This window comes from Lates calcarifer, linkage group LG8 (assembly GCF_001640805.2).
Source record: "Lates calcarifer isolate ASB-BC8 linkage group LG8, TLL_Latcal_v3, whole genome shotgun sequence".
Taxonomy (NCBI): Eukaryota; Metazoa; Chordata; class Actinopteri; family Centropomidae; genus Lates; species Lates calcarifer.
In genome coordinates this window covers 20,753,120-20,765,457 of record NC_066840.1, presented here as the reverse complement: position 1 = coordinate 20,765,457, position 12,338 = coordinate 20,753,120, and the positions used below count along the sequence as shown (strand labels likewise).

The 12,338-nt window shown below is 38.2% G+C and overlaps 1 protein-coding gene across 3 annotated transcripts in view; it reads right to left on the bottom strand.

Moving 5' to 3' along the window:
* Nucleotides 1-10,484: 10,484 nt before the first annotated feature.
* gria2b (glutamate receptor, ionotropic, AMPA 2b) overlaps nucleotides 10,485-12,338 on the bottom strand; it is a 51,065-nt gene continuing 49,211 nt past the window's right edge. For all 3 annotated transcript variants that reach the window (XM_018679416.2, XM_018679412.2, XM_018679413.2), the window contains exon 16: nucleotides 10,485-12,338. This exon is cut by the window's right edge and continues 184 nt beyond it. The gene's annotated coding sequence lies outside the window, so the exon portion shown is untranslated.

Below are 12,338 nucleotides of genomic sequence, written 5' to 3'. Positions count from 1 at the left end.
TTTTGTCCTACCATTCTCATTTTGGCACAAAAAAGATACATTTTTTGGCTGCAGCTAAGGGAAAGAATGGTACAAAGTTTGGCTCCAGCAGTAACTAGTCATGGCCAAACAAACTGGAAAAGTGATGAATGTCACCCCAGCTAAGAAATATGGTGCTATGTCATGTCCCTCACTGATGGGAATCATCCTGCTGAACAACAACAGGCCACATTTTGTCCCCATTCATCCCCACCCACAGGTGTTTTCCACCCATGTTATGTCCTTCTCACTTCCTGTGGTGTCTGGGGGAGATAGCATGATCATCCACCTGCATTACACCCCTCTAACAAAAGTCCATGGTGACAGGTGAGAGGAACTAGTTCCCCAGGCCAACAACAGGAGTTGGCAGTGACAAGACTGGAACTAGATATGACTATATGAGGGGAAAATAGGGTAAATCTAAAACAAATAAAGAAAACATACAACTAACAAGCCAGCCAGCTGGCCAAGATGCTTAACACCTTAAATTTGCATCTACTTGTTCGACAGGGTAGTAGGGATTTTTTTTACCACTATCAACATAATGCAAATCAATAGATTAGAGGGAACATCAGCCATTTTGTTGTTCAAAGGCAGCTCCTGAGGAGTCAGAATAGAAGTTTTGATGATGCCTTTTAGAACCTGAATTAGGTGTATAAGCAAATTGCAGACATCTTCTGAAGGTCTGTCCTGAACTGTGCTTTTTGTGGGTAAAGAGAGCAGAAGAATGCCTGTTGTCCAACAAACACAAAGTGCAAAAGCAGCTATAGCCTCCAGTGTGAAATGTAAAGTCATCTTAACTTCCATTTACTTTCCTATTAGTATCTCATTATGCTCACAATGTGCCTTGTTACACATCTACCATGTTACACAGTCCTGCAGGGTGCCACTGGGTACAGTAGGAACTGTTAATCCAGTGGGGAAACTCCAGGTGGGTCGTTCCAGTATGTTGCTGGAGGTGCTGTCCCAGAGAGGCTGTTTTTCATCCTACGACAAGCATTTTATGAGTTTTTAGTCCACAGGGCTTTGAGAGCCCATCCCCAGTCTATTAATTTATGTTGTTTATCCTGTCTGTTCTCTCCTGTCCAGCTGTGTCTTTAGGGGTAGGCAGTGTAACCTGGAGCTGAGGGTGGATCTGTGACCTAATGGGTGGATCTTTGACCAGCAACTTAAATTTTCGTTTTTTTCCATGCTGACATTGATTTTACTGCCATGCATAGTTTTGTGACTTACCTCTGCCATCATGTTTGTGAAATCTCTGCTGGACTATTGGACTGCTGAGGTAAGTTAAAACCCAACCTCAACAGCCTCAACAATCACATTTCCTTCCCAACACGTTAATGGCTAGAAAATGTAGTTTTCCCCACAGTAGGCCTCTACAGATTACCAGGTAACAATGACTGACAATGACCTAATGATTACAAGAACTGCTCACAATAACCTATATAACTGTAAATATTAAGGATATAACACTGTTGAGTAAATTGTGGTTTAATTGTGATTTCTACATGAATTTTACAATGAATGTTATATTACTTGGAAATCACAGAAATCACATCACCATGAACCCCTTCAAGACTTTTATTTTAATCCTTCTCTGACTTATTTCACTCAAGTAATATTAATCTAAATGACTGAACACAAAATGTCCAGCAGTTTAACACAGCCAAAGTAAACAGAATAGTGTCAAACTCCCTTATCTGAGCTCATCCAGCTGGTGGTATGTTCTCTGTAAATAATCAGGGTTGCATGTAGGCTTCCTCCCTGAATGAATTAGATCCTCCTGAAGGAAAATCAATGGGCCTCCCTCTGAGGAGGTGTTTATGAGGGTGAAAACAGAGATGGGATCCCAGGGAGGAGACTGTATAGCTGGTCATCCATCCATGGAAACAGTGTCAGTCCTCCTTCACCTCACCTGTCAAGAGCTGGCCCTCTGTTCTACCTTGTCTCTTATAGCCAGCCCATATGTCATTCGCTCTCCTGGGACCATCACATATCACCTGGGATGATGAAAACCTGAAAAAAGAATGAAATTTGAATGAAACAGAAACAATGTTATAGAATGCATTTGAATAGTATGTTTGGGCCTCAGCAAAACAAATTGGTAGTAAGATAGGTTCCTAATAAACATGCAAACGCTTGTGCTGGTCACACAAGCAGTTTGGTGAAGTTTGACATGTGTACAGCAAGTCACCCTGACAGTGGTGATCCCTGGGGTAATGAAGAACCAGAGATTAAAAAATGGAGGAGCCTATCACAGCTTATTAGCTGTGTTGCACCATTTACTTTAATTCACCCCCTTGGAGTGTGAATTGCTTCTCAGAAGAGGAATGGTTTTAAGACAGTTTGAAGAGTCAAAAGGTAATATGCTAAGGTAATGTTTGGCCAGCGACACATCGGTTAACTGACTGACAGAGCTGTAGCCAGGGCAAAATTTTAATTGAGGTCTAAAAGCATAAGTAGAGCTGGTTTTTGTTTTATAGCCGTACATTTGTACTTTTTCACTTTTTCCCAGTAAAATTTGACTTCAGAGGTCTAATTTCCCATGTTCTGGTGAATTTTTCATGCATGTGAATCACAGTGTAACTTACAAAAAGCAAATTGACATTTTGGACAAATAGTTGAAAATGTTCAGGAAAAAAGTTGATCTTGACAGTCTTCAAAAATAAATAAGTAAATAAAATAAGTAGGCTAACTACAACATGATCTGATTGCCTGTGATTATTCATCAACATCAATATGATTATTTTTGTCGTATAGAAGCTCAACTGTAATATTACTAATAGCTAGTAAGAAGTAAGTCTCACGTAGCGGATTCCAACTACCATAGGTCTTACAGACATTCACTCAGATTTGTTAACTGTTCTGCCCTGGATATGCTCTAACATTAGCCTGATAGATTTAGTTCACAAAGTAAAATCATGTTCGATAGAATAGAGCTTGGGTGGCGGACCCACATGATTTACAATGATTAGTGTTGCTCGCTACAGTAGTTTAGCAACTATTCCTGTTAAGATTTATTATGTAATGAATATAGAACCACATATTTTGTGAAGATGCATGAATAAATTCATGTTTGTTTCTTTTATGGACAGAGCCATAATCTTAATTACCACACCTACCTCTTTTTTGAGCCATATCTAGCTTAATTGTAACTTTATCCTTAAAACTAAGGCTTGACCCTGAAACAGCCTTTTAAGGCCTACTTTCCAATGTGTCTGCACTCTTAGAGTCAAAAACTCAGTGTGGTCCTCACAAAGACAGACGCATTAGAGCACACACACAAACAGACACCCTATCATTCACCCTTATTCTCACACATGCACACACACTCAGCTGGCGATCAGCAGCAGTATGAGTCTTTGCTCATGCATAGCTGAAAGGCAGTTTGCCCATGTGAATAGCATTGCAATCTACATAGGATACATAAATCAGGGCACGCCAATGTGATGAAAGATTTAATCTTGGTGGTCTTCAGTGGACATGGAAGATCCATCTTCCCAGACGAGAGGTCCATTTCCCCTGACACCGCTGACAATGCCAGCTCCATCGGCAAGCGAGACATTCGGAGGCAGATGGTGTCTGTCTCAAAGTAGATTCCTCCTTTGGAAACCAAATGAGTCCCATTTCTAAAAGCCGTCTAAAGCTAATGCCTCAAATCTCATATTATTACTTAATTTATTTCCAACTGAAAATAAGATTTTTTTGCAGAGAAATTTTGACATGAATGCAGTATCAGTCGACAGATATGAGCATTTTAGACAACAATCTATCCATCTATCTGTTAAATAAATTCAATTTTTTTGGTCATTATCATTACGAGTCAATGTTTTTAAATAAAGGTGGCTGGAAATAGCAAGGGACTGACTGTTACAGCTCAAGACTTTTTTTTTTTTGCACAGATGGCAACTCACTGAGACACACCCCGAAACAGCTGCTGTATAATTTGCCCTTCATCAGATGAGCTGCAATGTTGTTTACTGATTTCCTATCACAGTCATCATTATTTTGAAGATTCCTTCGTATATCATTTATAGTGAATCAACTCATGGTGGCATTTTGCTGAATTAAGACTGCTCTGACTAGTAAAATAGTTGATGTTTTTGGTGCCTTCTGTATTGAGTATTTTGAATTTCCCTTGAGAAATCGCAAATTGTGGGAACCTCGCTGACTGTGAGGCACAATAGCAGAATATGCCAGAAAATCATCATAGTTTGTTGTAAATGTATATGCAGCATTCTGGATCTGGCTTAAATGAATTTATGGTGTCTTGTAAGCCTGTGCTGGCTGGGTATAGTTGTATGCATGACACAGTAATAAAAACTCCATTTATTGATTAATACAAGCTTGTCCCCTGGGTTGGATAAAATAGGAAGAAATACATCTAGGGTGCTTAATCCATACAGTACATTTCTCTATGCTGAATTGTATCTGTTGGTACGATCCATTTTCTTGAGTGCTCCCAGGCTGCATCTGAGGATGGCTTGTCTGTACGTCGTCATATATCCCACAATGTTATGAGACAGACCATTAGTTTATTGCTCAGCCAGCATTGGCAAGCAAGTGAGCGTGAACAATGTGAAAAATTGAAAGGAAGAGGCAAACATTCTCCACCGATAAATTGAGAGAAAAGACAGAATTGTTTGTTTCTGAGTACTGTTTTTTGTTTTGTGTTCCTGGCTTGAATGTTACCAAATTAGTCTCAATCTAGGCAAATGGATATGATGAAGGATCTTTGGACAGACAGACTTCTGACTGATTGCTGCACATATAGTGCTTAAGCTGTCACACCACAGAGGAAACTCATAAATTAAACAAATCTGATCAAAGTGCAGATCTTCAGTTCGCGTTATTTTGAATGTCACCGCTATTAAACCCAGCTGCTGTGTCTGCTAAGTTGCATCTGTGACATTTGCAGAAGAAATGCCACCTCAAAGCTGCTTGCGCACCTTCAACATGCTCGAAGCGATGGAAAACAACAGAACAACAGCCAGCCATGGTCCGTTACCATGGAAATGTATTCGACCTCATTCAAAAGAGAAGCTCTCAGTTCATTTTGAAGCACTGCTCACTGTCACTCTATCACGAATCACACATGATTATACTGTATCCTCGCTCCCCCAGTAAAACAACAGCTGTTTGTTTTACTCTCAAGGGTGACTTAAAATGGTGGTATGCATGGAGGAGCAACCCCTCCCCCCCCTCGCGCACCAACGTGCAGCTACAGGGATGACACGCTGTACTGGAACATGAGAAACCCAGCTAACACTGTTGCCATGACAACCCAGCCAGAGGATAACTGTTTTACAGCATAAAACACCACCCACCACCTTGGTTGCCTCAGAAATATGTTGCTTCTCTTTGCTCTGTATGGCACTGGTGAGATGCCTTGGTCACAGCTTCTAATCTAAACTGTAGTGATTAGACAACTTCTGGTGAAAGAGCTGCCTTTTCCCTCCACTAAAGCTGAAGGAGAAAATCCTAATTAACCACCATATTGTCAGAAAAATACAAGCAAAAATTAACTGAAAATGTCACATCTGCATTGGAAATGTCATTGGTTTTAAGAGGTGTACCCCAACTGATAGTGTTATCTCCTTATCCTCTTTGTTTCACATCAGTACAATTTTAAGTCAAAATAAATGAAGTTGGTGCTGGTTTATGATGCCAATATTTCATCAGGGACATTGTCATTTAGCTTATGGTGGATCAGAACAAAGTTCAGCCTCGCCAGTAAAAACTCTAGCCATTCTTGCCTTGTAAAATATCTGGAAAAAACAACACTGAAGTACCCTTTATACCCTCTGTATTAAATTCTATCAACATATACAATGACTCTAATGGACTCAGCAGTGTAATGCTATTTGGTAATGCTATTGCTTTTTTATTTTTTAATTTTCTATTAGTTTGTAAATTATTTTTCTTTGTCTTATTATTATTATTAGCCCTGATAGTATTGTCCCTAAAATAAGTGTAAATCAGAGATGGTAGATATTTTCCTGTGAACCAGTATAGATTGAATACATGCATGTGATGTCATCCTTTTTCTTGTCACAACACTTATTAGTATGCAGATTCTCCCTGGCAACAGGATAATTGATTGGCCAGCAGAAAAAGACATTTTGGGTTAGTTTACTCCAAGAGTAAATCACTTATCATCTATCTAAACCAGTGTTAATGATTTACACTTTGTAAATGTGCTGCATGTGATGTTAGAATTGTGAAATGTCTTTAAGGCAGATCAATGCAAATTTTAAAATCAGTATCATGCACCAACAGAACCGCTCCTGCTCAGTCCTGGGTCAAAGACAACTGCACATATTATCTGATGGTACACTGTAAACATTTATTTTGACACAATATCAACTTCTCAATTTGAGACATTAAGAATAATTTTAAATCTCTATGCTGTCATTTTAGTTGCAGACATTTTTGAAACTAAACAGCTTTAGTGATCTGTCATTTACATAACATATGCCACGCTTCACTGGCTTCTTAAATGGGTGAACCAGTCAGTGTTAAATTGACATAAATCGTCACCTTGATTGCATTCTGGTGACATTTCGGTGAGTCGTCAGCTTCATTAAGTTTAGCTAGAAGATTGACAGCTGAGCTGCAACACAAACCACAAATGGCACGGAAACTGTAGCTGGATAAAAGCAGAGAAAATGGATCAAAAAGGAAATAAATTGCAGCATATTGCTTGTTTTTAATTGTTTTGTTTTCTCATTAAACGAAATAGAAAAATTACATTCAGTCAATTTGCCAAAACAAAAGCTTGAAAGCAGGGTTTCAGCGTTACACTATGACAAGATTATTGATAGAGTGGGACCACAGCTTTAAGTATACGTATGACAGTGAGTATGAAAATGAGTTAATGAAATTTGTTTGCAAAAAGCTCTTGCATAAGTCTGCACCATCATCACTGTGTGAGCATTTCTGTGCTATTGATGCATTTTAATAAGGCCAAGGCAGGCAGTCAGGCCTTAGATAATAAACCTGAAGATGAAACATTGCCCTGGCTGTGCTATTGACATCTCCTATATGGGGTGGCAGATTCAGGACATTCCTTGTGTACCCTCTGTCATCATTAGCTTCAGCCTAGGCAAGATCCTATCGGAATATCTGTTGACATCCAACTATGTGCAACGCTGGGGGGAGGGGGACGGAGCTGGCGCCTCACAGGCTGATTGCTCACATGGGTGAAGATTCATTTTGGTTAACCATCCCTCTGTGCCATGATTGGCTGAACTAATGGCCCATAAGCACACCTGATTACACAAAGATGGTGAGACAGATTGCCATCACTCCTGGGGAATGTAACGCCAATAAGTCATTTCCACATTGAAGAAATAGAGAAATGGAGTCAAAGGTTGGTTTGCAACAACATAGAACTAGTTACATTGATATTATTGTAGCTTGCACATAAGGTTAAAAACAACTTCAGAAGCAATAAATGGCAGAAAACCTCAGGCTGCAGCATACTTGTAGCCATGAGACAATCCTAACCTTTAAGAATTCTTTGGTCTTGAAGTAAAGGCTAAAGCTACAAAAAGGTGGGCTCCAAGGAAAACTAATTAAGGTTATGCAAATTGCCTTATTTTGGTTGAAAGTCAAACAGTAAGAAATTGTATAAAATTAGTATGGGAACTTGTGAATCATTTAGTGCAAATACAGGGGAAAGTATACACAAGTGAAAAAAATATAATTTTATGAAAAGCAGCAGAGATTCTGTTTTGTGTCAATTAAAGTTTTTGGCCATGTGGCCTTTTTTCAAACTGTGGATATTTAATTTTGCAGCTAAATCCTTCCATCATTAAAGGACTGAGGATCAAGAGGACAAGCAATAGAAGGACACATTCTTCAACACCTTTAAGCTGTTGAGTGACACTAACTCTCACACTTTTCTATCTTCCAGTTTCCAAGACCTTATCTACTTCTCTCATTTAATTTAATCCTATGAGATGGTTTTATATTAAAGCTACTGATTTTCTGGCCTTTTTCTCTTTTGCAAATAACTTCTAAGGGCCTATCAAATTAAATGAATCTGTGGAAATAGGTATCTTAAATATAGCAAAATTAAATTACATTTTCTGTATATTCTGTATCTATTTTCAAGCTGACATGTTGTGGTGAAATAAGACATTTTCTGGTGATGTATACTTGGACTGAGCATCCTGTTAGCATAAGTACCTCTTCATACCATCACCCTAATTGTGAACTGTCCATAAATCATACAGTGTATCTGTATGATATCTGAGATACAGTATAGGTCAGGCTTTTAGGCCTTTAGTAGCTTTGTAGTTGCCAGTATATCAAAAACTGATACTGTATTTTCTTCTTGACACAGCTCTTTCATGCAACATACAGAGACCCCAAATTAATGTTCATAAAAGCAAACACAAAAAGAGTGTCAGAGGTGAGACCTAAATTCAATCCACCAAAGAGTCATCCACCAGGTACAACTCTTGCTATACAGAATATTTGTGCTGACCAGATGTGTCCAGTAGCCAAGCCATCTGATCCAACTCAGCACCAGATGGTGAGCAACCCCTTTCCTTTACCCTCTACTGAAGTGTTTTGCTCAGGATGTGAGAGTGGAATGGAGAGCGTGGGGGGTGTGGGGAGGAGAGCTGTGTGATTTTTGCCTGGAGCAGAGAGCGGCTTTTTAGAAAGTCAAAGTGTTTGTGTTCTTTCTTTTCAAGATACTGGCCTCCTTCCCTCGAGTCCACCACATTACATATGCACATATGTAGGTAAAAAAAACAAAACAAAAACAAAAAACAAAACATCAAAGTTTGAAAATCTGGGATGAGCAGAAACAGTGAAAGTGAACCCCAATTCATCTTCGCTAAGGGAAAGTCACTTTGGAATCACAGAAGCACATGGCTTCTGTCATACTTGACAGAGTGAACACAGAACAAGGTTTCTTCCTGTGTGTCACAAGTGTTAGCAGGGAGAGGTTATAGGAAAAAGAGGAGTGTGTAATAAATTGGCCACAGAGCTAATGTATAATAGCAAGACTTTATCACTATGCTGCCAGTTTTATTGGCAGAAAAAAAGCAGTTTTGTTCAGGCAGCATGTCTCAAAGCACCAGTTTGCCACCGTGATATGCACACGATTTTATCAGTTGCCTTTTTGATCACATCCGACCCAAAATGCAAGCATGGGTGAGTTACTTATTGACAATGGTTACTTTGGCTTGTAACTAATTTCTCAAATACAAAACCCATTTATGCATAAAAATGTTGGACAATCAATCTCTTATTTAAAAAAAACACCCAGGGCATTTTTTGTTGTTTCCTGTTAAGCCAATACTACTGAGTGAATACTAAAGAAGTTGTCAATAATATATGGAGTAAAACATGTGGTTATTTTCTAGACCTGTAGTCCCCAGGCAACAGTCCACTTATTACAAGGACAGAATGTGGCAAAACAATGTTTTAATATTTTTTGATTTAATATGATAATTAACTTTAAGGTATAATAGAAAATTAATACAAAGAACTGAGGAGGAACATATGGCCCAATTGGGAGAAAAGAGATTATCTTCATAGAACAGAGGGAAGTCAACTGTCTTGGAGACGTGTGACATTCATTAACACTCAGCAGAAGGAGGGTGGACCCAAGGCATCTCATCACTCAGCATGTGAGCTCATAACTATGAGATTTATTCTCCTCTATGGACTATAAAACTCTCAGGCTTAGGCAAGGCTTAGTTTTAAGTTACCATGTTGCTGTTGGTGTTTTCTGTATTAACAAAGACCAGACCATTTCCAGGGTAAATAATAATTCTTAATTCCTTGAGCTTATCTGTGGACTAATCTGTTTTGTAGGCACACGTGAATATCACTTTATGATGTGACTTACTACACTGACAGCATGTATCTCCCAGCATAGCTTCACTTAGTCTCAAACAGAGAAGAGGTCAAAAAAGCCAGGGTAATTGAAAACACGTGTGTGGGTGTGTTTGGATTGACCCCACTCTGGAGGAGTTGGAGTAATGTCAGTTAAGCACAGTCTGTTCACCCCCACACAGAACTGAGGAGAGGTCTAATCAGGGGAAATACGTGACACCTGTGTGGCTGAACCAGGGGCATGAGTAGGGCCTTCCGCTACACACCAATTAACATCTGCTGAATATTGCTCAGTTTTACCAGCCATTATCGACTCCGACAGCCAGTTGGTAACTTAAATAATGTAATCAAATAATGACTTTAAGAAATGTAGTATAACATTTTTAAAATAATCATCTTTAACCATGTTTTATCACATTTGCCGTAAAAATAGACAAGAAGACTGTTCTCCAATTATGATATCTACGGGCTTAAAGACCAAAGTAATTCTAAATTATTTTTGTTGATAAACTGATTAAATCCACCTCTCTGTCTCTTTAAGATTTTTAAAGTGCTTCATTTAAGGATTAACAGCAGCTGTGCCTAAATAAATGACACATACTGAAAGATAACAAGAGATCAGCCACTTTTATTTAGAAAGAGTCCCAAAAAATAAACAAGTTAGCACACATTCCATATACAAAATGTCAGTGAGAATAGCCTGAATATGCGATGAAATTGAGAAGCAACTACGGCATGTCTCTATTGTTGATTACAAAAACAACAGTGATAATAATAGTACAGTTTGCCTCCATTTTTTGTTGCAATGGAGAACTCTACATAGGCCAATTTCAGGAGAAAAAAAAACATAAAATATATCTAATTAGAAGTGCTCATCTGTGACTTGTGTAACTGAAAAAAAACCCCTGTATTTTCTAAACAAGTGTAAATCAAATTTAGTTTTTAATGGAAGCAAAGTAGCCTTGATGCTTAAATGCAAGGGGGCTATAATTTTTCATATTTAAAGTTTTTATATAAAATATATGTATATATGTATATATTGTATATATGTCTAACATTGTATTTTCCAACTTCAAACAGTTAACCTCACAACTTCAACATTATAATGAAAACGCATGTTTGGCAGTAATGAAAGAAACTAATGTAGTATTTGCGGCAACAACATGCAACTGGTGCTACTTCATTGTCAGATCAATGCAAAATACATGGAGACTGGAAAACAAAGCGAAAAAGGCTATTGTATTAGCACTGTCATTGCCACCAACTGTACATCTAGTTACAAAAGTTACAGAATGTATCATTTACATTCACTGAGATGACAGTGATTGATTATATTAAGACTATATTCATATCTACTGGCACTAGAATTTGGCACTCTTACTTATTTGGCATTTAAAACCACCACGTAAACCATGTGGATGTTGATGCCTCTTTTTGATGTCACTTCAAAATGTGATGCAATAATACCGTACCATACTGTTTTTTGTTGAATTTTTTTTGTTTTGCATTCATGGTGTGTAAACATACTAATTTCTTCTTGAAAGTAGAACAACAACCCTGGTCCTTGTCAGAAAAAATACAAACAGCAAAAGCACTGAAGCAAACGAAGAGACAGAAGTATAAAGCAAAAATTGCTGCACCAACTTTAACAAGAAAAACATAGAAGGATTGATTCCAAATGTCAAGCATTGACATATATTTCATATCAACACCAAATGTTAAAGAATAAAATATACAGGAAAGTTTAGAATAGGAATTAATTACATGATTTCAACATCTCACCCCCATATGCAATGTATTTGGCTTTAAAAATATGGAACTAGAAGCTGTTTAGTATTTTTTCTTTCTTTATACTCACACATTAAGATGTTTATATCCAACCAGTATGTAAGCAAGTTTATTTAAAAGCTATTTTGTGAAAATACATAAAAATATTTTTTTTCAATAAACTTTTTTCTTAGATTTTCTTAGAAAAAAGGACAATTTCACATCTTAATGCAGATGGTATCAAGTGTGCTTGAAAATCCTGTTTGGCGGTGGTGGCTACAGAAACAGTGTGTTTTTGACAACATCTTCCCCTGACACACACACAAACACACTCACACAAACACAGCTGAGATGACTGAAACTCTTGACTCCCAGAAGCAGCCATTGCCGTCAATCAAGCCCTCATTTCCATCTCAGTCCAGTCCAGACAGATTGATAGGAAAGCATGGTGTCACCAGTTTAGAAAAAAGAGCCTCCCTTTTATGTTCCGAGATGTAATACCTCCCAGAGAGGGAGGCTTTTTATATGGTGGGAAATAGAGACAGAGAGCAACAATACAAGTCTTTGTGAGATACAAAATGAAGACTCCCATCTCCTACCTTTCCTTTTTCACCAGACAGAGACAGAAAAAAGTGCCAGAACAGAAGGAGGGAGGGAAGGAGGGAAAAAAAATCTCTCGAAACCATTGTAAGGCA